The following is a 26,968-nucleotide window of genomic DNA, read 5'->3' as shown; positions in this document are numbered from 1 at the left end:
CTGTATTCCCTTGAAATCTGTCTATTATAATTTTAGCATCTGTCATCGAAGAAAACAACTTCCTAACTACCAATCTTGTTCTATGACAAAGTACTTGTTTAGGATTCAAGTTTCGTAGCAACATTATAACTGCTTCTTCCTTTAGTCTACATTTGTGTGGTGGCATGCCCACCAGAGATAGACTATGTAGAAACTCTAGAGGATATAGACTGTTATAATCTTCTTCATCTATAGAGTCAATGCTGATGTATTCTTTTAATTCACCAAACAGTTTTTCTAAAAGAAGTTTTTCTAAAACTGTTACATTTAAATTTAGTGAATCTTCATTTTTAACACAAAGAATAGCTTTCTAATAATAAGTTGTATCATTAATTTTCCACACCATTTTGTCACAATTAACCAATTCCATCATCTCATCACCCCTCCCATACCATCCCCATCCTATGCCATTCCATCCTTCCCATGCCATCCCCATCCCATTCTTGCCATCCCCATCCCTTCCACAAATTCCATCCCGTGCCTCACAGAAACATTGGGCTGAATTTTATGGACCCCCGCGGGACAGGAATGGAGGCAGAAGGGCTCCATAAAATTGCACGGGAAGGTGGGGGGGGGGTGGTGGTTGAATTGCCCGTCGCCTTCCCGGCACCATCCAATTTAGACCAAGTCGGGAAAGGCTGAGGACAGCCTTCCTGCCCCCAAGCCCCCAAGCCAATTGAGGCCCTTAAGTTAATGGTAAAACCTAGTGGCCACCTAGTGGAGTAGGGGGTGGTAGTCCCTCATTTGGGGGCAACCCAGGGCCCTGGAAGGTTCCACGGCAGTGATCACAGCTCCCTAGAAGATACCCTACCCTCACCAACAACACACCATCCCTTCGCCAGGGCCTGCCTGCACGTGACTCCAACCCCACTCACCTGTTCCAGGGTCTTCCCTCTCTTTGATGTTGCAGGGCGTTCTGCAGTACTGGCAGTCACCACTGCTCCCAGTGGTACTGCCGGTTCTGCTGAGCAGCTGGCCTTCCGATTGGCCAGCAGATCTTGGAGGCGGGAGCTCATACTTTAAAGAGATGGCGTCCCTGATGGTGGACAGTTAATTGCCTGCCGGCCGTAAGTTTGCAACGGGGTGGGGGGGGGGGGGCCCACAGATTGCCTTCCGGCCCACCACCAGGACCCCCATTGATTAGGTAAAATTCAGCTCCATCTCTCCAGCTAGGGTAATGTTGTTGTTGGCTACGCTTACCTTCCATTGGTTGTGTTCTCCATCAAACACCCCACCCCACACTGCCACCACCAAGCGTTGGCAGCTGAATGTACGTCACGTGCTCCAGTCCTCCTTGTGCTCCACATGCCTCCACATGCACAAGGCACCAGCCATGAAATAAACCCATCAACAGATGCGCCCATTAAACTGACCAATCAAAACAGTCCAGACAGACAAAAACTGAGTATTGTTATTCTAGATTAGTTGTGTTTCAAGAATCCAATAAATCCAAATGTTGTCTTTTTAAAAAATTAATTCATGGGATGTGGGCATCGCTGGCCAGGCCAGCATTTATTGCCCATCTCGAATTGCCCTTGAGAAGATGGTGGTGAGCTGCCTTCTTGAACCGCTGCAGTCCATGTGGGGTAGGTACACAGACAGTGCTGTTAGGAAGGGAGTTCCAGGATTTTGACCCAAGGGGAAGTCATAGTGAACCCTGGACCGTTTAAACTCCTGGCCTCATTTGAATAAAGCAGTTTAGTCTCTCACCCAAAACTAAAAGGAGTCACATCAGGGCAGGCAGGTAGGAGCCCATGGGCACAAGGAAATGGTCCCCAGCATAAAGTTAGTGCTGGAGAGGGGAGTTGGCAGCCAATTTCAACACTGGGAATGAGAGGTAAGGTTGGGGCTAGAAAGACCAGGGACTCTTTGTAAAGCCCAGGAGAGCATTCCTGCTCTTCCTGGCTCACGAGGATTCTACAGGTAAGTTACATTTTTAAACTGATCTTGGCCTCTTCTGGCCACTCCAGGCACCTTCCAGAGTTCAGCTGTCAGGTATTGCCATAAGCAGGCCTTGCGAATTGGAAGTTCAAATGCCATCATGGTGCGACTTGCTATGTAAAGTAGGCCTAACTGGTGGGACGTGGAGCTCTCATGTGCCTGTTCATGGCCAAGCTAAGATGGTGTGGCTGGAAAGCTGTGGAAATTCTGCGCGACCCTCCCCACCATCTTAACCCACCCCCAGCTGGACCATTCCTGCAGGATGGGGAGGGGGGGTTGCGGGGGGGTGGTGGGGGTGGCGGGGTGGGGTGGTGGTGCGGGGTGGGAGCGGACGTGTTTACAATCTACCCCATTGAACGGAACTCAACTTGTTCTACTGTAAACTCTCAGACAATTACTTCCAGAAAGATATACTTGCCCCATCAGCTGAATAATTTAAAATTTAGGGACCAGTGGATGGCAGCTATGACCGCAACACTTTATAAGAATATCCAACAGGTCATTTGCCATGTAGTATGGGGAACAGCCCTTGGACCTTGAGTCTACCAACAGGCAACAGTGTCTGTGATGCTGTCAGTTTGAGGCTAACCTCTGAATTTTTCTGGTTAATGCTGAGTCAGAACGTACAAATTAATATGAATTTATGACATTCTTCAGCTGTACTGAAAGGGTCCAAAGCAGATAGTATTCTACAACATCATCAAGAGTGACTTAGTGTTCTAAGTCTTCCATTAAAAAATGATAAATTAATCATTGGGTGTTATTAACAGCAAACCTTGTTACCCATTACAAGATCTACAAGGATAAACAAGCAGCTAATTTTCAGTTTTCTCAGAACAGCGAGCAGAATCACAGAATGCATCTCCCGAAACACCCAGAATCCTGTTTCATAAAACAGAATTTGATTTATAGGGTCACTATTAATCAGTGGCTCTGGAGCAAACACCTGAAACTGTAATAATTGCTATATTTTGTAGAATCGCTATAAATTATCAACTAAAAAGTTTTACATCCAATTCTTAATCTTTGAATTTTCTTGATAATTTTTTTCTCCATTTTTACCTTTCCTCTTTGCTGCAGCAGTAGCATTGCTGATCTACTGGGATCACGCTGACTCCTTGGATGTCAGGGGTAGCTTGGCAAAGTGACCATTGTGCAAACCTTGGCAGTGAATGCTGACAGCCTATTTGACGACAGAAACACCCTACCCAATTCTGTCCTCACCTAACATCCAAACAATGCACTTCCAGCAAGAATCACTGTATAGCAAAGAGAACCTTAGCCAATCTTGCCCTCCATAATACTGCATTGAAGAGGACAATTCTAGCTACCTTATGGTTGCCCATGTTGAGATCAGGTAGCTCAACGCAAACCAGCGGTTGAACCTGGCAAATTTCTGGTCTATAAAGCTGAGCACTCACTGTCGAATATTTCTGAGCCACTAGCTAAAGCTACACTTTTTAGATGTTGAATTTCCTTTTACGGCTACTGAAAGTCATTCAAAGAAAACTGGACAGTGATGTGCGGAAAGTGTTTTTGAAATAGGGGAAAGGATGTTGATGAGCTCCCAGTTGATTTAGTGAGTTTTGTAAGGTGCCTAGTTGAATCAAGAAGTGTTCAGATTTTGGTCCTTGATCTATATTGCATTATCTAATCTCAGCAGGTGATATCATTCTCCTCAATGTTCCTGGTGTTGGGGAAGGAAAATTAGCCAATCATTTGACTCCTGATAAGAATCCAGCATTACCTGCTGGAAGTGTGCTATGGCAGACAGCAAGGGCTGAATTTTCCCGACATTGTTGGGACTCCGACGTTGGGACCATTTCTGTGTTATGACCACAGACAGGTCAGAGATGCGTCAACAGTTGGGGAATCTTCCAGGAGGCAGCCAATAAACAGGCCCTCTCTGTGTTCACCGTCCAATTTAAGGACCGCGGGTGGGTTCCTGAGGTGGGAGGCCCAAAAGGAGGAGCCTCAGCAATGGACTGACGGCAACCCCACTGACAGAGTTGGGTACTGCTGAAGCAGATAGGGCAGCTGCGGCCTTCACACTTTTAGGGCCCCTTCACGGGGCCAGTGAGGTAATACCCCAATGGCCTTATAACTTGCTGCCGGGAGGCCACCTCTGAACTGCTGCCGGCCTCCCAACTCAGCGGTGGGTGGGGGGGAAGGTGGTGGGGGAGGGGGGGGGCGGGTGTTGCTGGTCCGATAACAGGAAAATCCTGGCAGTGTCTTCAACCTGCGCCCAAGTGGGCCATTAATTGAGCTAGTTGACTGTCCACTGCTATCGGGTGGGTGGCCGTCCCCCCGACAAGCCACCTCCGAAAAATCACATCAAGATGGCAACATATTGGGCAACCGGCACGTTGACCTGCAGTGCAAATTTGCTGGCTTGCCCGCCTTGTAACCCGCCTCTACCTCCTCAGCAAAATCCAGCCCCAGTTAAGGGCAGTGGTTAAATAGCCTCCTGGCACCCACTGGCAGGACTCACACACTATTAAAGATTTTGTTGGGCTTAAGCAACTGCAGTGCACAGTCACAGTGAAGATTGTCAGAGGTTTCAGTTGCTGTGGTCTCCCAGTCAGGATGATATCAGACTAAATGTGAAATTTTAAAATCAGATTATCAAGTTTACAAGGAGCCCATCGATTTACAAGAAGATGCAGTTGTTAATTTCAATGCATCGTTAAGTGAAAAATCCTTACAACATTTTATCTTGACAGAAAAGGATAATTATCTACCAGCTGATATCTTACTATTGAAAACATGAGGGCTGCAGGAGGTTAAGTCACTACATCCATGAAAGTAACTGTAGAGGAAGTTACATATATTGTATGCACAAAATGATTGACTATTTGTAATATAATAAAACCCCCATCAAAACAAACCTGCTTTCCAAAACTACTGTGGGATGAAGACATGCCACTTGCATTATCTGATGACCTATCGTCACCTTGTTATGTATTTTTAAGTTCCATTTCCACGCAACTGTCAATGTGTTGATTCTTGTGATAACTATAATCTTGTTGCTACAGACTAGATGTTGCTGTTTTATATGTCACCTTTCCTATCAATCAAATCTGAATGAGCTTTGCACGTGAGGCTGTGACGTTACTCGTAGCAAAGTACCACCCATAATTTCCCAGTAATTGCCAATTGCATAACTCTAACCAAGATGGGCAGTGTGTAAAATCAAACATTCACTCATCTGAGACTGGGGTTAAGGGCATTTTTGAGGCGGAGTGGGAAGAATTGTACCCTGAATCTAACCCATACTAAACCTAACCAGAGTGGAACATTGTGAGATCATCTAAGGGACTCTAAGAGACCATCTAAGACCATCAATTTATGAAGCTGGACATTATAGGTTCTCATAGAATATAGATTGAAATAAAGGCTTCAGAAATGTTTTGAGAAGCTAGGTGCTTCCGTCTATAAAATCTAAAGAAAAATGAATGTGGAGACCTCTCTCATGCATTGAGAGTACAGATTCACAGCTTGTAGTATCAATGAGATGGTAATGGATTAATAACTGCAGCCTCTGAGTTTCATATATTGGATGGACCCAACATGAAAACATTTGAAAATTGACCTTTTGGAACAAAAAATGCAAACAAACATTGACTTCTATAATCATTTCTAGTTGTGCCTTTGCATGGCGCTACTGTACCAGGTAGTTGTGGGTGGGTTATATGTAACACTGTAATGAAGCATGAGTGGGAGATAATATTAACATAAATGCTGCTGCCTGTACCTCATTGGCCAGCCAGAAGAGTAGCTTTAAAATCCTAATTATGAAGGTTTATGCATTTACTATTGGAAACCATCATGTTTCAGCAGAAGGGAAAAAAAACACAAAGTAAGAATGGAAATAAAATGTGATTTTCACAGCTGTGACATTACAAAACAGCACCATGAGACAATTTCAGCTGAAACTGGTGGGCTAGCGAATTGACTGAAATACTTAGAATTTTTTCATCACTAAGGATATTACAAGGTAGAAGTAGATACACATTGCAAATTGGCGTGAAAGATACCACTTTAGCAGTGGGATGCTCTGCATCCAATCTTCAGAGGCGTATGTGCACGTCAGTAAAGTAGACCTGAGGCACTGACAGATGGTGCTGGCAGTAGTTCTTACAATCAAGGTAATCAAAGTGGAGCATGTGAACTATATTAGCAGTGGATAAATGTAAATGCTGAGAGACCATGTTCAAATGATTTGAACTGAATAAGAGTTTTTATTGTAAGTATAGCACAGGAAGTAGTTCAGTACTGGACCCAAGGCCAGGCCTCCAGCACTTAACTCTGCCTTTCAGCCTTCCGAGGTGATGAAATGAACGCTATTTGTTCGGATGTGGAGAGAGAACAGGAGACTATAGTGGCTGAACAGTGCTTGCCACACTGTTGCAATAGTAATTTGGCAACAGACACAAAATGCATAACATGACTGATGAAGACTGACCGCTAGGTAATTTTAGTATCACCCTTCTCTCTTGTAGCTCTCTCTATCTCATTGGAATCGTGGAAAGTTTCAGTATTGATTTACATTACTCTGGACTGTAAGGATAGATGCCACATCCCAGTGATTACAGGGAATGACCTGAGTTTTATGAGTGCAATTAAAATAATAATGGTGATACGCTAGCTTTTACCCATTTTATCCCTTTTTTTGACCATCTAAAGGCATTGTTTGTTATTGGTGAAAGAATCTATTAGACTTGGGCACCTTCCGGTACCACACCCAAGTGGTCATTCCTCATGTGTGTGTTTAGACAGCAAGTGTTAGAAGACCATTCAGTTGTTGCGGGTTTGGCAGTAATGTCCCAGCCGTGTTTAATCTGCTCTCACCTAACACCCACATACACAGTGATGCTTGCTGCAAAGTGCATGTAACAATCAGCTGACTTTTCCCTTTCTAACCCAGAGGGATCAGCAAATGCAGCCCAGAGCAGGAATGAAGCTTTGAACTATCTAGTCTGGGTGAGTCAGTTATGTTTTTCTGACACATTTTATGCTGGAATAGGGAAATTGTTCTAACAAAAGTGCTCACAAGCTTCCAGTTATACTCACATTTTAATAGTAATTACCACGCGCTTAGCTGCCAACAGAGAGGAGCAGATCAAAAAACTATGCAGCAAAAGTTAGTTAGGGCGGATTGCCCAGTTGGTGGTCCCAACACTGAGTAGTGCTCACAGGAGGCTCTGGTCTGGTAATCAGAGTCTTCAGTGCCTGATTTTCAGATCATTTAAATGAATAGTTCCCTGCAAATGCCACTCCTGACTGGGGAATCAGCCCTATAGTTCATCCACAACTTCATGGCTGCAATGAAATCTAACATATTTTATGCAGGCACAGAGTGCTTTGAGGTAATATAAAAGCCCCTGCTTTCACCTTGTACTTTCATTAATTTTCTTTGCCAATTCCATTCTAAGGTCTACAGTATAATTCACTGCAGCCTTAGAACTCATTGTGGTGTCACAACAAACAATGTATTATAAATTAATTACCTTTGTTACAATGTAAGATGACCCATGATAATGCCTTTTGTTATTGTGTGCAATTCATAGTGCATTTTCCTACATTTTGTTCAGATAACAAGCTGGTATAAACATATCAATTTAGCTTTTGTATCCTGATTTTTATCACTCCTTCACCTATAAGCACTGCTTCTACCAAACTCAGTACCTCTACCACATAACTTAAGTAGAAGTAAAAAGGATGCTGATTTCCTCCTATCACTCTATTTTAGTATCATAAATATAGTGGATGAATTCCCTTTGTGTCTCATTTCCACCCAAAGTCGTGAAAGCAATCTAAAAGGACGTGTTTACAATCCCATTAGAAGTAACAAACAGAGCAATTATTCTTGCAATGTATTTTGGTATTGATAATACATAGGGACCAGCGGAAATCGTCCCCCATTAACAAAGTCTGTACTGTAACCTGCTGCCAGCCATCTGGCCCTGGTGCATATTACACTTCCATTATTAACAGGGCCACTATCTGACTGCAAATGAATAGTTTTACTTCCATTCTATTACCCGAGAGTCCAGCATTTCTCCTTGTGGTTTCAGGGATCACATTCTGTGATACTGTCTGTCTATAATCATGCCCACTGGTTTATGTTGACTGAATAGGTCAAATTTTGTTTTTATTACAACAGATTATGGATTTTCAGGATATCTTTCTAGCATTATTGGGATTGTACTGCGCAATCTCATCCATTTTTTTCGTAGATCAGTGGCGGTGATTAGTAAGAAAGTAATAAAGCAAATCTATCACCCACATTTTTAATGCAAGATTTTCCAAATTTCAAAGTCCTGCTTTGTTCTGAAATAGCTATCTTGCTGTACGTATATTGTATAACAAATTCTAAAATGTGTTTTAATTATAAAATGAAAAAACGTTGTTTTCAAGCCAGTCATCTGGTTACTGTAAGTGGAATATTTTAGTCTTTCAAGTCCATTTCTCTCTGATGCTCTTCAGCTGTTTAGCGATGTAATACAAAGGCACTTTAATGCTCTTTGTCAGTGTGCATTTAGGCTTCTGGTGTACTGGGGCAAGAAACTAGTTAAAGGTTCTAGGCTTTGAAATAAAAGCTATAACATGTTCGAAACATAAGAGTGACTCCGCTTCAACCAAAAGGAAACAGGCCTTGTGGAAAAAAAAGACTGGGTATAAGATCAATCAACCAACTCTGACCTGATGGCCTGACAGGGCCTTTTGTCAGGTTTAAAATACTGTGTGGTCTATAGAATAAAGCTCTGACAAGGCTCCTTTTTGACCCCAAAGTGCTCACCTGAGAGTGGCTTTAACAATAACTCCCAGTTATATTCAATGAGTGTACAAAAAAGAGTAAAAGGCTTATTAATTGTACAGATTAAAGGGCAGACCCAAAGTCTTCTAAGGCTTTAGTAAGCTTTTCCTGTGCCGGCCCCATCACCACAGCCCAGTTAGTACAATACTGCATGGGAACTCATCAAATCCCACCATGGCCTTCCTCTGATTGACATACCTTTTCAATTATTTCACAGTTTGCTCAGCTATAAATGGAGAGGGCCTGCTTCTAAGACATCTTTTCATGTTGACTCTGCATTTGCAGCTAATGACCGTGACTAGCACCTTTGATCTGGGACTCTGTGCCCCATGCTGGCTGCACTTGTGTAGGCTTAAGGTCTACCTTCCCATTTCAACACGCCTTTCTCATACTGGCCCTGTAGTGGTGATCTGTCACAGTTAAATGTGAACAAAAGCCTCTCTTCACCCCTTGGATTTTTCTTTGGGTTGGGTAGGGGGGTTGGGGGTGGGTGGTGCGTGGGGAGAGGAAGCTGTCTGCTGCAGTTAACCTAATTTTGTAACCCTTTCTGCTCTAGGCCTTCCTTTGGAAGCTAAAGTAAGCACTGCTGACAGAAAATTATTTCTAGAAGTTACTGCTTTGCATTAGTGACCATCAAATGGAACTCTAAATTTCAGGTCTTGGCAAACAAGAATGACATTAATCTTGATTTCATTAAACCTTCACACTATGGCAAAGTGGATAATGCCATTGCTGTCATTTAAAATGTGCTTAAATACAATGCAGGAAATGATAGCACTTTAAATATGTGCCAACTTTCTATCATGATAGAGAGTCGCACAAGAGTCTGCCACCTGAAGCTGCCTTTAATACCACTTCTAAAAGTGTTTTGTGGTGGAATAGCCAGAACAAAGAACAAATCGATCCTTACCCCTTCCCTTGATCTTTTTTTCAGATGTTGCTTTTATCATTTGGCTTTTGCTCCTTAAAAACAGCACTTTGCTTTGAAAAGCTTTGTGTTTTGTGAACTATATTGTGGAGATCACTTCAACTGCCCCACCAAATCCATGGTTTAACACAGCAACTTATTTTTTTTAAATTGCACACCAAAGAAAAGTGAATTAAATTTCTATCTGGGTCTCCTTGAGGTTAAAAAAAATCATCGCGCCTGCTCCTGGCCCATCCCATGGATGCAGCATTGCAAAACGTGCACTCCCAATCTATGATCTTCTGTATGTTGGGAAATTGGGGGCTGGAAATGCACAATTATACAATCTATACCTCTGGCGTGCGTTAAAGGGTAGTACAGTGAAATTTGTATGCCTTTGTTTCATCCTCCCCTAAAGCTAGCTGGGAGGCCCACTTTCATATACCAACCAGTGAAGTAATTACTTTGGTCACTAAGTGCATTAACATTGTAAATGCCTTTATGCAAATTTCCTCTCATTAGTTTTAGCAAAATCGTAAATTTTGAGTAATTCTTCTGCATGGCAGTTGCAATATGAGTTTACTTTTTTTTAATGTAATGCGGATCTAGAAGATTTGTCACAGATGCTGTCGTTAGCACTTACCAGGTTCAGCTGAACCAGACATGTGGTTACAGATGTAACCTCATTCCCACGTACTTGTTATTTTAATATGTTCTATGGTTTTTATTACAGGTGTTTATGATTGTGGGTATTGTGACAAATATTGTATATTTCAGACTATGTTGTAATGGCAGCTTCAGTGAAAGATTGAGGATTTCTTTTATCCTAATCACTTCAAATTTAGGGTGTGGTAAATGATGCAGTCAATATGGCATTTAAATCTGTCTTTGCCAGGAATATCCAAGCATTTTATCTTTGTGGGCAACTAATTGTACTGCGTGGGATCCCATGAGTCATGAATAAAGTTGAAATCTATGTTCCCATTGATGACATATATTTCAGACAGCACTTAGTAATAGATTTAGGTGTTCTGATTTAGAATTTATATGCCAATAAGGAAACAGCACTCAGAACTACCCTTCCCAAACCTTCAAACCAATGAAATTCAAACAGCAAGAAATTTAAGGACAAGTTGAATTGAATTTACATGGGTTTCATGAGTTGGATTACTTTAGATTCATGGGCTACATATGGCCCAAAGGGCTGTAATTTAAATAGTCTTGTTTGTATTAATGTCCTGTTTTTCCTATTTTGAACTGCTAATGAACCTATTTATTTTAAACCTGTGGATCTCTCACGGTGCTGTTCACGGTGATTCAGAGGAGTTATTATTGAACTGCCGCCCTTCCCCCCTCCCCTCCTGTCATTTCAAATGACTGCCCCATCTTTAATCTCCCTTTCCTCCCCAAATACTTTAAATGTATTGTTGCCTTTCAAATCTGTGCCTATCTTTTCTGCAACTCCCAGTTTGACTCACTCCAGTCAGGTTTCTGCCATCACAGCACTGAAACAGACCAACCCAAAGTCACAAATTACATCTAGTGACTGTAACCATGGTTCACTGTCTCTTCTCATTCCGTTCAAACCTTTCTTCAGCCTTTAACACAGTCAGCAACACCACTCCCATGACTAGTTTGGTGGGAATACCCTTGCTTACCTGCACTTTTGCCTCTATGATCATAAACAGAATTTTAAAAAGGACTTGCATTTATATAGCATTTAAAGATAGTTTCTCGAGCAATGGCTTCTCTTTCCGCCCCCAAGGATTCACCTGGGGAACTATCCTTGGCCTCTTTTTCCTCATTTAAATACTGTCCCTTGGCGACATCATCTGCAGAGATGGGGTCAGCTGACAACGCTCAGCTGTAACTCTCCACCGCCTTTTCCAACTCTGCTGCTGTCTCTGTGTTGTCAAACTGTTTGACTGACATCCAATTTTGCATGAGCTGCAATTTCTGCCACAAGTCTGTTTCACTTTTTGCATTGGTTGGGCCATTTTCTGAGCATCCCAGGCAGCCATCTAAAACAGGTGTAAGTCCCTTGAATGTGTAAATACAGGCAGTGACCCTGCTCCATTCGGGATTCCTCAGCAACCGTTCTAGCCCATGCAGTGCTCGCCAACAAAAGGTCATTTTTAAAAACAAATCAGAAAACATTGTTGCAAAGTCAGAATCCAAGGGAAAACTTCTTCTTAAAGGGCAAGAGAAAAAAAAAGTGACAGATAAAAAAATGACCCATCAAGAAACAATAGACTAAGAACACTAACGGAGAACCAACCAGATAGCCCTTATTGATTTAATAACAGAGTATTAAAGTGATGGCAATTAAAATTGATGATGTCTTGATCAGTATTTCAAGGAGATCACTGAATATAAGAATTGTACCAAGAAACTGGAGAAAGTCAAATGTAGTGCCAATTTATAAAAAGTGACAAAAGGATAACCTAAGGCACTATAAACCTGCGAGCATGACATTGGTATCATCAGCAAAATAAAAATCGTGGATAAAATTATAGAAATTGGTCAAAAAAGGAGAATAGTGAGGCAGCAGAAGAAAGAAAGTCTGATAACAAGTAGTCAATGGGTGGTAGACCTTGTATGACAAATCTAGAGTTCTTTGTGGATATAAGATTTCATCAAGGAAAACTCAAAAGTTTTAATAAACCTAGACTTTAGTAAAGCCTTTGATATCATACCATGCAGGAGAATATTTTATAATGTAGAAGAATTTGGAAGAGGAGGGAAGCCTTTGAAATGGATAATTAACTGGTTGAATCAGAAGATCAAAATATAGTGCTGAAATTTCCCTGCCCAGTGGAGAGAGGGTTGGAGGCTGGGGGTTGGGGGGATGTTGGTGGTGGAAATAGGGGGGGAACCGCATCGAGATGGCTCCCCGATGCATTCCCACCTCCGGGGCACTTTCTGAGGGGCGGCTGGAAGCGGGGTTGGCTGACTGCTCCACAAAAGCAGGCAGCCAATTAGGGCAATTAAGGCCCCACTTAGGGGCCATTTTGCAATAGCATTTTCCCGCCAGCTCGATCAAGGCGGCCTCCTGGCGGCAAGCCAGGTGGCCATTGGAGCTGGAGGCTCCATGCGCCAATGACGGGGCTGCGGGGCTGAAAGACCACAACCTCATCTATCACTATTCCTGAGAAGGGGTTTCCCCTCCATCCCAATGGCCCTACTGGCTTTGGGCCTTTTTATTTGATGACTTCAAATACTTGAACTCTATGTTGAGGCGCCTTCATGCTCGTCTGCCTGCCTCAGCGTCAGTGCTCCCTTCTCCCAGCGGAGCTGCGGCCTGACATTGCTCCGGGTCCTCTGATTGGACCTCCAGCCTCAGGAATCCACCCGCCATCCTCAATAAGACAGCGAATGTGAGGTGGCCAATTAGGAGGCCTCCCAGAAGGTTGCACTGGCAAGTGCGCTGGAGACATGGGCAGCCTCAGGACCGCTGTATGGGCCCAACATCCAGGTCCCACCAGCTGCTAGAAAATTCAGCCTATAGTTGCTAAGGCAGCAGCATCAACATGGAAAGAGGTGTCTAATTAGGTATCATGGTGACTGGTTGTGAAGCTATTGTTGAGTTTTTGATGTAAATCAATTATTGGAGAAAGGAATGGTAACAAAACCCTCTGAGTTTGTCAATGGTACCAAATTGGGGGGAGACTGTAAATAGTGGTCAATACGTAAACCAGGTACTGGATAGCATGAGAGATCAAGCCAAAAGGTGGTAGACAGAAGGAAAAACATAGGAAGAGTCTGTAGAACAGAGTCTGTTGCAGCACAGAAACAGGCCATTTGGCCCATTTGTCTTTCAATGTAGAGAAATGTAAAATGTTGTGGAAGGGAAACAAATTGTGGAAGCACAAACTAAATGGAAAACATGACTACAGGAAATGATGCAAAACTGAAGTAGCACAAATCTGAGTTGCAATGGAGGACTTTCTAAATTTCAAGGGGACCATGGATGCATTTTGGCCAACACAAGTATTAAGAGCCAAAGTGGGATAGGAAATCTATCACTGTGGTAGACGGGGACACATGGGGCTGAATTCTGTCCCTGCGGCGGGGATCCTGATGCCGGACTGGAAAGCTGGGGGCAACCCCACCTTGGCCGCTCGTGGGACCCCCGCCGCATTTTTCAGCGCTCACTCAATTAACTGCCTGGTGCCGGGGCTCTTGCCCCTTTAAAAGACTGGAGCGCGCCCTCAAGAACTGCCGGCCAATAGGAGGACTGGCAGTTCTTCAGTCCCAGCAAGGCCACAGTGAGGTCTTGGTGAAGGATGTGCAAAAGGAGGAGGAAAGTGCTGTCTCCATAGGGGGCCAGGAGGCCCTCCAGAAAAAAAAAACTCGGAAGGCAGTGGGATTAGGTAGCAATGGCAGTCAGTGCCAGGAGTTAAACGCCCAGGACCAGTATGATGAGCTCACACAAGTGAACAAGTTCAGTGAATTCATAATCAAATGGCATATCCCATCAACTGTATCAATAGCCTCAGACCCTGCGCAATTCACCATACATTTTCACTCATCTACCAACAATCCCTATCAATCAGGACATTAATCCAACATTTACAGCTGCACTTCCCCTCACACACTTAGCACTGCTGCAGGCCTCACACCCGCATCTCACAGCTTACACACACTGCCAGCTATTCAGCCATCACAGCCACATCATGCAAACAAATTGTACTATGCTTAAGGGCATACTTCCCTCTCTCTTGCAGGACAAGGTAGTGCATCAACAGAGGCAGCAAGAGGGAACTGGCGGGGACAGGTATATATTCATGTCCTTACACAAATGGAGGAGATGGTGCTTGCCATCTTTAGAATGGCCATTGCTGAGGTCATGGCCAGTGCAGGGCTGAAACCATATGTATAGAAGATGAAGATATTGTTATGACTAAGGTGGGAGGAGTGCACTGTCTTTTCTAGTTCCACTTCTCCACAGGTCACAACATATATTTAAATGTTTACCCAGTTACTGCTATGGTCAATCATATACTCTACTCTATCCCCGAATAAAATATAACAACCAGGTTTCTTTAATAAATAACAAAATTATCAGTTTATTATAAAACAAGACATAACCAGTAATGAAGCAAAGCATTAATACACAGATCGAAATATGAAAGTTCCCTTTTACCTTAGCCCCTCACACACAAGCACACACACTGGTTAACCGGAAAAACAGAGATTTTCTTTTTAGAGCACTGCTACAAAAAAAGGCAAAAAAGAATACTTTGGCCAAATACTTGCTAATTCTTAAGGAAAAAAGAGAAGATATGGAAAGATGTCAGTTGTCCCTTTTTTGGTTTGGCGTCCCATATACGCGTAGGCGGCTGTCACGGGGATCTTTCTTTGGAGAAATACGTTCTGGCGGCGTCAATGATTTATTCGACAAGTTTTCCCAGCATCTCAGGAGAAATGTGGCAACCAGGGTTTAAGGCAGGCCTTTTGGGAGGAATGCACCATCAATTTCTCTATTTCTTACACTCGCTTCTAAGAGCTTCTCAAAGAGATGGAAAAACTGGCAGGCTTTTCAAAGACAAGGAACAGGCTGAGCTGGGGCGATTGCTCTACTGGCTGTTTTTTTAAAACTCCAACTGACTGTCCAAAGCGAAACCAAAAACAATCTCAAGAGTCTCCTGACTCCTATAAATCTTGACCTGTCAATTCTCTGTAAACATTTTCTCCAAGTCAAAAAAACACCCCTTGCTGGGTATTTATCTGAAGGCTGGTGACTTCCAGTACATGTTGTTTGCAAACAAGACCTCTCAGTCCCTTCAATGACTCCAGTGAAAAATACATCCACGGAATCCTTTTCAATTTTCCCAAATAATATACAAGTCCTCAAAATTTAACAAAAAATGGAAGTGCTTTCATAACAATATTCTCACACCTAATCCTTCCTCTCACATCCCCTTATCTCACAATCTCTTCTGATTTACAAGTTGCACATGGTGTAAGTATGCATCAGCTGATTTCCCCGCCTCCCTTCAACGCAACGTGACCCTTGTGCCTTTCTCCTTTCAGATACCGAAGAACTGCCACCTGACCAGGCTGTGGTGGAAGGGCAACAGGTGGATGAGCAACAAAACCCTGATGATAAAGAAACACCGTCGTGCGATTTCACATTTGCAGCCGCCAGCTCAGGTACTAACACTGCACACAATTTAGAGGACAACTAAGAGGCGGGATTTGCACGTGGTGAGACAACAAGCATGAGTGGCCTGTGGCCAGGGCAGGGGGAAAGGTTTACACAGCTGCCAGCTCACTGGATGGCGAAGTTGCACATGAGTTCTGCTGCAGAGGACTGAGATGAGCACTTTGATAGGGCAGGCCACAGAAGAAGGTTGATAGGTATGCACAACAAACCACTTGGTGCAATGGCAGACCTGCCAGAAAGCCTGTGTGAACTGTTAAGAAGAATGGAGGATTCCAGCACCAACTATCCACAGGGCTTTGTGCAGAGGTTAGAGCCGATCCTTTCCAGCATGGAGATGGTGGCCAACTCCATTAGCACACTTGTGGACACAACTATGCTGCAACATCTGATGGCCATGTCTCAGCTTCCACTGCAGCAGAATCAGAATCCACCCAAAGTCTGAGTGCTGTCGCAGAAGCTCAGACTTCAGTCACACAAGGCCGGCTTGCTGGCATGCAAGCTCGGGATGCTGCCATCATGGTTGCACATACCAAAGTTTAAAAGTTCTTGCAGGGTGTCTCAGCAGTTTAGAAATCTGTACTTCAATAGATTCCCAGGATTGCTGAGGCATTGCCCTGGGGTAGTGGCAGTGGTTCTGTGGAGCACAAATCCGCTGCCTTCTCTCAGGATGACAGCATTCATCCTGCCTTCCTTGCCACTCCACCAGTGCCCTTGCTATTGCCCATTAGCCATCCAGCCGACTGCTGCTGCCCATGCTGAGATGGCACAGTTCGAATTCGGGCCTTCTAGGTCCATAGCTGCTCAAAGTTACTATCAAGGCCATCTGCAGTCTTCCCCACTGAAAGTCAGCAGCCTTCCACCAACCATACTGCAGCCACTGGGGTAGCACTGCGTAGGAGCACAAGGCACATAGAGGACAGGCACTAAAGGAATGCACAAGAGTAATTAATTTACGTTTACATGACATATGGCATGGTTTGATTTATAAATGTGGTTTGGAATGCTTGTTTTTGTGTTGGTTTTTATTTTTGCACTGTGGCCAAGTGGATACTGTGATGGTCAGTGACAGAGCAGATAGCGTGTGGGACTATTAGTGAATGAGGAATTGGTGTTGTGTTTACCGGTATCACAGTCAGATGAGTTGTTCATGGATAGTCCATCCAGAAAGGGGCTGCCTCCTCCCTTCCTCTTCCTCCTCCTGTTCCTCAGCTCATTGTATAGCTGGTGGCAAGGGATGCGCCCTCATGATGATGAGGTTGTGCAGTGTGCAACAGACAACCACCAATCTTGACACTCGCTCTGCAGATTGATGTTATGATCTGCCTATTCTGCATACTTCTGGCAGACTCTAACACCCTCAGCAATATGGCATCCACGTGACTCGCCCCAGAAGAGTGTACATGCATGCCACGGCCACCATTTTGGACCCCTCAGGGCTCTCGTAATGCCCAAAAAATGGATGCTACAGATCCAAATTTTACACCCAAACCATTTAGTTGCGTAGATAAATATTGGGTTGTTAGTGAATGTTAATGCCACCAGTAAGCATCTTCAAATTCTTATGGCAGCTATTTCGATAGGGTCTAATTATAAATTGTAAACTGATTGCTGCATGTTACTCAAAATAATTTTACATGTTTGACGTTGCCCCAAAACTGAAACCAATGAACATCCCAACTTGCTGGTGGGACAATATTGTGGCTGTTTAGAAAATAACAGTATATGCAGTCTGGAATTCAAAGTGTTCTGTTAAAGGACTGAATTGGAAAATGGCCTGCTTCCTGTGATACATTGAGCAGTCATTACCCAAAGCAACTCTGTGTGAGTCACTGCAGGCAGAGTCACAATACAGCAGTTAATCTACTAGTATAAATGTTCTTATTAGTTAGATAGGTCCCTGTTTTTCAAACGTTTCCACGTGGAAGACTTCCTGTAAGTATCAACACAATATCAAAACAGTTTCAGAGACCCTGGGGTAATTTTCAGAACTTGTGCTGGCAGCAGGGAATCAATAGACAAGATATTGTGGGCAACAAACCTGCCATTTTATGATTTTTTTGGTGGTGGTGAGGTCCTCTGCTGCTAACACAAACACAGAAAATGACCCTCGCCTTTATCTTAACCTCTGAAAGACCATCAAGTACCTGAAGGAGGACAATTCCCTCAGTAAATTATTTGTATATAGTAATTATAGAAATAGCATTCTGGCAAGTCAATAAGAACAGAAAAATATAACAATCTGGAGGTCTCAGGGGTCTGTATAAATCCCATTATGGCTCAAGTTTGAAAGCTATGTCCTAAAGCAGTATTTGACAGCATGTGGATGGGGTAATTTTCAAAACAGTGTGAATTTTGGGTAAGGTTTGGATAATAGTCATACCAACCACAACAGGGTTAGAATATAACCAGGTTCAATTCTGGGTACTGCCTGTGTGGAGTTTGCAAGTTCTCCCTGTGTCTGCGTGGGTTTTCACCGGGTGCTCCGGTTTCCTCCCACCACCAAAGACTTGCAGGCTGATAGGTAAATTGGCCATTATAAATTGTCCCTAGTATAGGTAGGTGGTAGGGGAATATAGGGACAGGTGGGGATGTGGTAGGAATATGGGATTAGTGTAGGATTAGTATAAATGGGTGGTTGATGGTCGGCACAGACTCGGTGGGCCGAAGGGCCTGTTTCAGTGCTGTATCTCTAAATAAATAAATATCATGACTTTCTATATCCATTTTTGAAGACTGGTTTGGTGCAAATAGTAACATTCCAGAAACTCAAACAAAAATATTTAATTCTACTATCACCTGTTTCAAGCAACCATTATCTATCAATAATATGTGATTCAATATTACTTCCTTCAAACTGGCCCTGAATAGATTCTGTTCCATTTCAAAGGGCACTGGCTGGGGATGATGCTCATGTGAGTTCAATAGCATCACTGAAGACCGATCAGTATTGTTTAATCTCTGCAGAATTGACACTGACAAGGGAAGTGGTATCAAACACCAACACTGCAACATCATTGATGTACATGTAATACATTGAGGGTTTGTGGAAAAATAAGCCAAAGAGTGACTTCAACTGCATAGCCTCTAAGGTCTAAACTCTTACAGAATTACAATGCCGGGATTAATTTTCAATAACTACCTTTATTTGCTTGAAAATGTGATTATAAAAAAAACAACTGTAATAGCTAAGACACTTGGTGATTTATGAGTACACCACCTAAACATTTCTGAGTTGAATAAAAATTGCCTGGATGTAATCCCGTGGTTAAGTCAGGGAGTGCATAAACTCTGCTGAATTGCTCACTGCCTGCAGTCTTATAACCATTTGCCTATGTTCAGCTGACCTCCATCGGAATAGAGTTAAAAGCTGTCAGACAATTCAACCTGCAATTCCATTGTAAACCAGAGCAGGCCCAGGTGGACAGACTAAGCAAAGTAAAAGATTTTCTCATTGTCGTAATTAGAGTACCCATCCACTGATTAAACTTACAAAAAGCTGAGTAGAACCAGGGCGTATGAAATAGAATGGGACTTTGGCAGCCAGGAATGATTGTTGACAACAGCACACATACTTAGTCAGCTGGTAGATCTGATAAGAACTTTCATCTGGCATCTTCGACTGATAAGACATATCTCCAATTGGGTAGAATCAATTTTACTGCAGGCCTATTATCAATGGCTCAGTAATAATTAAAGTTATCACGCGATGGGAACACAAAATGTTTCTCTCTGGGGTAATAAGAAAACAGTTAGAATGTCTAATCAGGCAAATCTGCCAGAATGATATCCTCAGAGACTTTTAGTGATGTGGTAACAACAAACGAAGGGCTAAGATTTTAAAAATGTAAACTTCGAAGATCACTAAGGTTTGGTTCAGTGAAAATCAACAGCATGTTATAAGACTGATTTGGATTTCAACTGATGGTTTCTTTGTTACTTTTCAAGTTTCCATGAGTGATTGCTAATACATCAAGTTACAAAAACCTTCGCTGTTTGTGAACATTTATTTATTTATTTATTTAGAGATACAGCACTAAAACAGGCCCTTCGGCCCACCGAGTCTGTGCCGACCATGAACCACCCATTTATACTAACCCTACAGTAATCCCATATTCCCTACCATCTACCTACACTGGGGGCAATTTACAATGGCCAATTTACCTATCACCTGCAAGTCTTTGGCTGTGGGAGGAAACCGGAGCACCCGGCGAAAACCCACGCGGTCACAGGGAGAACTTGCAAACTCCGCACAGGCAGTACCCAGAATCGAATCCGGGTCCCTGGAGCTGTGAGGCTGCGGTGCTAACCACTGCGCCACTGTGCCGCCCCTAAATTTTCTAATTATTCTTTTACTACGGTGATTTAATTTCCCTATAATCAATTGCAATTATTACTTTTAATGAACTTGCATTAAAGAAGTCAATTTGAATTTTACAGTGTTCATGTTATCATGTCAGTGATTTGTTGAAGAGTTCTGACCAATGTTGCTGACTCAAAAATGTCCCCATAACTGACTTACACCTTCCCACTCTATCATGCAAAATATATTTACCAAAATAAATTAAGATAGGCATTATTAAGAATGTGCAAAAATGACAGTAGGAAAAGACCAACTGCTTCATCAAACCTGCCCCATGATGCCGGGAGTCGCATAACTAGTTACTGTCCTCCCTCCCCATAGCTGAACCCTCACCACCATGTAATCTCCGGGAGAGGCAAAAACACAGAAAGAAACCTGATAGCACCCAAAGAACAAAGAAGAACAAAGAAAATTACAGCACAGGAACAGGCCCTTCGGCCCTCCAAGCCTGCACCAATCCAGATCCTCTATCTAAACTTGTCGCCTATTTTCTAAGGGTCTGTATCTCTTTGCTTCCTGCCCATTCATGTATCTGTCTAGATACATCTTAAAAGACGCTATCGTGCCCGCGTCTACCACCTCCGCTGGCAACGCGTTCCAGGCACCCACCACCCTCTGCGTAAAGAACTTTCCACGCATATCCCCCCTAAACTTTTCCCCTCTCACTTTGAACTCGTGACCCCTAGTAATTGAATCCCCCACTCTGGGAAAAAGCTTCTTGCTATCCACCCTGTCTATACCTCTCATGATTTTGTACACCTCAATCAGGTCCCCCCTCTACCTCCTTCTTTTTAATGAAAATAATCCTAATCTACTCAACCTCTCTTCATAGCTAGCGCCCTCCATACCAGGCAACATCCTGGTGAACCTCCTCTGCACCCTCTCCAAAGCATCTACATCCTTTTGGTAATGTGGTGCCCAGAACTGCACGCAGTATTCCAAATGTGGCCGAACCAAAGTCTTATACAACTGTAACATGACCTGCCAACCCTTGTACTCAATACCCCGCCCGATGTAGGAAAGCATGCCGTATGCCTTCTTGACCACTCTATTGACCTGCGTTGCCACCTTCAGGGAACAATGGACCTGAACACCCAAATCTCTCTGTACATCAATTTTCCCCAGGACTTTTCCATTTACTCTTGAATTGGATCTTCCAAAATGCATCACCTCGCATTTGCCTTGATTGAACTCCATCTGCCATTTCTCTGCCCAATTGTTGCTAAGATGGTATCAAATGATGCAGCACTTGAGTGTCAGTTCAAGACTGCAGTCAAACACACAAATCTTCTGACATAGAGGTGCGAGTACTACCAGAAGAGCCAATGCACAGAAAAGTCGAAGTTTAATTGAGTGGTTTGCTACTCCACTTCAGAGGATATTAAGAGGCAACCATTTAGAATGGAATAAAAACAGAAAGTGCTGGAAATATTCAGCAGGTTTGGCAGCATCTGTGGAGAGAGAAGCCGAGTTTACGTTTCAGGCCTGTGACCTTTCATCTGAACCCTTTATTTCAGATTTCCAGCATCTGCAGTATTTAGCTTTCATTTAGAGTGGAGTCCTATGTAGGACAGACCAGTAAGGGGTGGTAGGTTCCCTTCTCTGAAGAACATTACCAAACAATTTGGTTGCGAGATCATTTCTTCTGGTGTTAGCCCACACGTTACCAGATGTGTTGAATACAGTTTCCTTCCGAGCCATACACCATCTGACTTGGAAATATATCGCTGTTCCTTCGCTGTCGCTGGATCAAAATCTTGGAACTCCCTTCCTTACAGCACTATGGGTGTATCCGCATCAGATGGACTGCCGTGGTTCAAGAAGGCGGCCCACCGCCCCTTTATCAAGGGCAATTTGGGATGGGCAACAAATGCTGGCCTTGCCAGCGATGCCCACATCCCATGAAACAAATAAAAAAAGCAGTACATTGGCTTCTTTTGCAATACTGCGCATGTGGGTGTTAGATTTTCCAGACATAATTGTAGAACCCGGACATAGCACTCAGATTTTTAAAATCCTAAATCCAGGCTTCTAGTTTTATTAATACATTTGTTCCGTTCCCCCGTTCTTGCTGCATTGTTCCACTAATTGGAATTGAATCTCAAGCATGCTCATTTACAGAACACACTGTTATCCCCCAGAGGAATATTCCATATGCAAAAATAGGTGATATCACCATTTTGCCCATATAATTTAAAGAACTTGGACATTTTGAACACTGGGTTTTAACACAGAATCTTTCAGAATTTTTTGGGCCCAATTTTAATTCTGTGCAAGTGGATCGGTTTTGAATGGGTTAAAATTGGGCCTATCTTGTTAGTCTCATATTTATTTTGCGTGAAGTACTTAGTGAGATCAAAACAGTTCAAAAACAATCCATTTTAACATGTTATTGTACCATTTGGCTAAAATCTAATTACTGTTTGAGAGCAACTGCTAAAGCCTAAAGATAAATACTGGACTGAAGCTGCTATTTGGCTTAATAAAATCATTTGTCGTGAAAAATGTGAGAAGAGTACGTAATTTTCATTTCAATTTTCTTCCCTTCTCAATTTGACTAGGTTAACCCTACCTGGGCTATGGTGCTTCAGGTGTCAGCAACCCTCTGGTACTTCAGTTAACTTTTATTCTTCCTGCCTGAACTAGCTGGCGAGGATCAATGGACTATCAATGGGCGGCACAGTGGCGCAGTGGTTAGCACCGCAGCCTCACAGCTCCAGCGACCTGGGTTCAATTCTGGGTACTGCCTGTGTGGAGTTTGCAAGTTCTCCCTGTGTCTGCGTGGGTTTCCTCCGGGTGCTCCGGTTTCCTCCCACGGCCAAAAGACTTGCGGGTTGATTGGTAAATTGGTCATTATAAATTGCCCCTAGTATAGGTAGGTGGTAGGGTAATATGGGGACAGGTGGAGATGTGGTAGGAATATGGGATTAGTGTAGGATTAGTATAAATGGGTGGTTAATGGTTGGCACATACTCGGTGGGCCGAAGGGCCTGTTTCAGTGCTGTATCTCTAAATCTAAATCTATTTGATCCTGTACTGTATTAACATCATGTCTGATCCAGTTTTCAATGGGTGTCCACACATACGCACATTTCTGTAGGGGAGACATAGCATCCAGGGGTCGGAACCCTAGCTAATTTTCAGCTGCCTAGCCCAGTAGTGCTAAGGCCAATTGTCGTATATCAGTCACCCCAGCTAAGATCAGCTAACTTAGTAGGCAGACCATAAATTGAACTGAGGGTTTTGCCAGTCTTTGCGGTTCAGTCGCAGACTAGGAATTGCAAATTAATGAAATACAACATAATAATGCAATTGAGGTTTCGGTTCAAATCAACTGTAAGAGAAAACTCAAACTGCTCTGAACCTCAAAATTGGATTACCAGTTTAATTCACTGAGGTATTCAGTATTATTCGTAATACTGCATATGTGTCTATTTCTGTTAGAACTGAACAATATGCAATGGGAGTTACATGTATTTTCAGGGGTCAGAATGTTGTTGATAGGCCACATGACATACAGTTTCAAGAGAGCTCAACCTTATGACCGATGACCGACAGTGTTACAAAGTTTCGGATGAAAACAAAAATCACCATTGTATACAGCATGACTTTATTTAGCCATCAGATCGCAAAATGTGGGGCTGAGTAATTTGTATTCTGGGGGACTGGGCATCATTTTACTGTGTAGGCTGATGATGAAATTGACTGGAATCAACTGTCAAGATCCGTGTGCAACTTTCTACAACCGCTTCCAAGTATTTGCTTTCACTTTTGGAAAAATGCTTAAGAATTTTACTCACTAATAAACACTGACATTACAGCAGGGGATGATAATATACAAGCGTATTCATCTGAAATTCTTCTTTTGGTACTTTAGCAAAGGTGCTAACCTATTTATTTTAATGCCTTTGCTTACATAGCAGAGACAGAAACTTTAGGCAGGTGTGTTAAGCACTTCTAAGTTAGCATCCCACACCATGGGCTGAATTTTACCAGCCCCTTGACATCGGGGGTCGTGGTGGGGGGGCCCATTAAATTCTGCCGGGAGACGCCTGCCTTTACTCCTGATGTCGAGAAGGCCCTGCCACATTTTTCCGGTGGTGGCGCAACTTGGTGCAAGCGGCGGGGCCTTCATTAAAATATGGAAATTAGAAACATTAACATGCAAATGAACTTACCTGCCACCGGCAGCCGTCCCACGCTGATTTTACTGCTGCCAATCGCAACTTGAGTGCCTTCGGAACTCCAAGACAAGATAGTGGTGGGGAAGGGGGAGGACTAAAATTATCAGGACAAGAGTGGGGGGAGCGGGGAACATGTTTTGTATTGGCTGTGGGGACGGTGGGAAGGGGTTGAAGGGCAAAAGTGACGAGGTTGGGGGGGAAATTCAGGGTGGGAATAAAGTCTGTCAGATTGGCAAATAAAACAACCATTGGGGGTGTTGGGAAAGGGCCTCCTGCTTTTGCTTTTTAATTAAAAATTTTAAAAGGTAATTTTCCTTTAAAGATGCAAATCTCTCATGGAGGGCATGAAGCCCTTTAAAAATAGTGCCAGCACCTGTGCGGTGGTGCTGGACGCCATTGCTGGGGACACGGCCGCTGCCTCCTCTACATCATCGGGGGCGGCTGCTCTGCCCCTTCCATTTAAATGACCCCCCCCCCCCCCCCGAGCGTAATATTGTGAGGGCTCGGCGATGGCACTTCTGTGCCGGAAGGCTGCTGACTTCACAGTGCACCACCGTGGAGCGCGGCATGCTGATAAAATTCAGCCCCATTATTTCAGGGCCACCGTATTTTACCCTATGGATGGGATAGTTATTTTCCCCTTCCCCTGCAACAGTGATCACTGTTAGCAAGGGTGGTTATTTCAGGTCTAATATGGGTTGGAAACAAACAGCAAACATTTGGTGGTACTGGATTATGCAGACAATTTTCTCACTGCTGAGACATTTGCTGGGGTGTGTGGGTGAGGAGCAATGTACCCTCTAATTTCTTTTTGGAGTGTGTGGGTAATTTGTTTAAGTGTGTGACCCCTTTAAATCTTTTTGAGTGGCCACACACGTGTGGTAATTTAAAGGCATCAACTCGTGCATGGCCTGCATGGGAACTTTTGGGTTGCAGCACCGTGCAGCTTAGAGGGAATATTGGTGAGGGATCTAATTTTAACCTACATGGAGAGAAACTGACAGGATCAGATCTGGTTTGACACTCTGCCCAATTTTACTGTCCATTGACTACACTGAGAAATAAAATTGAATGTTCTGTAAAACAGGACATTTAATATCTAGTGTCTTACTCTCAACGTTGGCCCAGTTACCGTGCATCACCTGAAAACTACACTTAGTATCTACAACCCAATGTGCAGTGCCATTGGGTGTTAAAGGCTATGATAATAATAATTAAGAAATATAAACTTTCAAGCTAGAACATATCTTTTTCAGAAATGGCCATATGAACAGAATTATTTTCAGAGGGTAAGGGGCTAAATATTAAATATAGTGGAGGTGGAGGGGGTGGGGTGTGGAGTTGCCTGAGGAATCTTAAATCTGAATGACGAAACCATTGTGAAACATCTCGAAAATATTTGAAACTAGAGTAGAGATTATGTTTAAAAGTAAGGCTTGAAAGTGTTTTGTGATTAAAACATATTTCTAAATTTTCATCAATAGGTACATAGGAGCAGGGTAGGCCATTCAGCCCGTCGAGCCTGCTCCGCCATCAATTAGATCATGGCTGATCATTGCCACAACACTGCTTTCCCACGCTATCCCGCTTGCTTAAATGACTGGATTACCATATTTGGTTAACATATTATCCTATCATCTCTGCAACCTGAGTTTGAATCCAGCCTAGATTAATGGGATGAATCTCCTCTCCTCTCTTCTGCTGAAGGCTTTGTAGGATGTCACTTTCCTTCAGTTGCAATCGGTTTGGATTTAAGTATCAAATGCTGGAAAGTTCCTGTTTTTCCGTCTCTCCAACATCCTGTTTACAGTTACACTTAGAGATACATTCAACATGGGTCTGGAAGATCAGAAGTAAATTAGTCCCTATGGTTTACGGTTGGGGTTGTGTCATTCAGCTCATGTGCAAGGGACAATAAAGAATGAGCCTGTAAAAAAAAACGGCCCTAAGGTTTGATATTTTTCAGTAAATTAATTTGGGAATGTTTTAGTTTAAATTGAAAAACTGACCTGGAAGAATTTTGTTTTACTCCTTCCTGGGATGCGGGTGTCACCGGCGCCCATCCCTAGCTGCCCTTGAGAAGGTGGTGGTGAGCCAACTCCTTGAATACAGCTGAATGGCTTGCTTAGCCATTTCAGAGGTCAGTTAAGAGTCAATCACATTGCTGTGGGACTGGAACCACATGTAGGCCAGACCAGGTAAGGACAGTAGATTTTCTCCCCTAAAGGACATTTGAGAACTATATGGGTTTTTATGACAATTCAGTAGTTTCATGGTCAGCAGGACTGATTGTAGCTTTTTTATTCCAGATTTTATTTAATCAAGGGAACTTAAACTCCCCAGCTGCCATGCTGGGATGTGATCTCAGATCATTAGTACAGGTCACTTGATTACTAGTCCAGTAATATAGCCACTATGCTACCATACCCCTAATTGTTGAGCGCAATGGTGTGAAGACTTGTTGTCACCTGTGATTATCATCATGCCATGGTCCATTAGCAATTTTTATTCCTCGAATGGTACAGTTATTCACTTCCTTCATACTATT

General features: G+C 43.2%; 1 protein-coding gene across 2 annotated transcripts in view; it reads right to left on the bottom strand.

The window, feature by feature from the left end:
• Window positions 1-26,968, bottom strand: part of fgf22 (fibroblast growth factor 22) — a 149,333-nt gene that overhangs the window by 7,536 nt on the left and 114,829 nt on the right. The window lies entirely within an intron of this gene.

This window comes from Heterodontus francisci, chromosome 36 (assembly GCF_036365525.1).
Source record: "Heterodontus francisci isolate sHetFra1 chromosome 36, sHetFra1.hap1, whole genome shotgun sequence".
Classification (NCBI taxonomy): Eukaryota; Metazoa; Chordata; class Chondrichthyes; order Heterodontiformes; family Heterodontidae; genus Heterodontus; species Heterodontus francisci.
The sequence above is the reverse complement of the archived record's forward strand: the minus strand, read 5'-3'. Positions and strand labels throughout refer to the sequence as shown.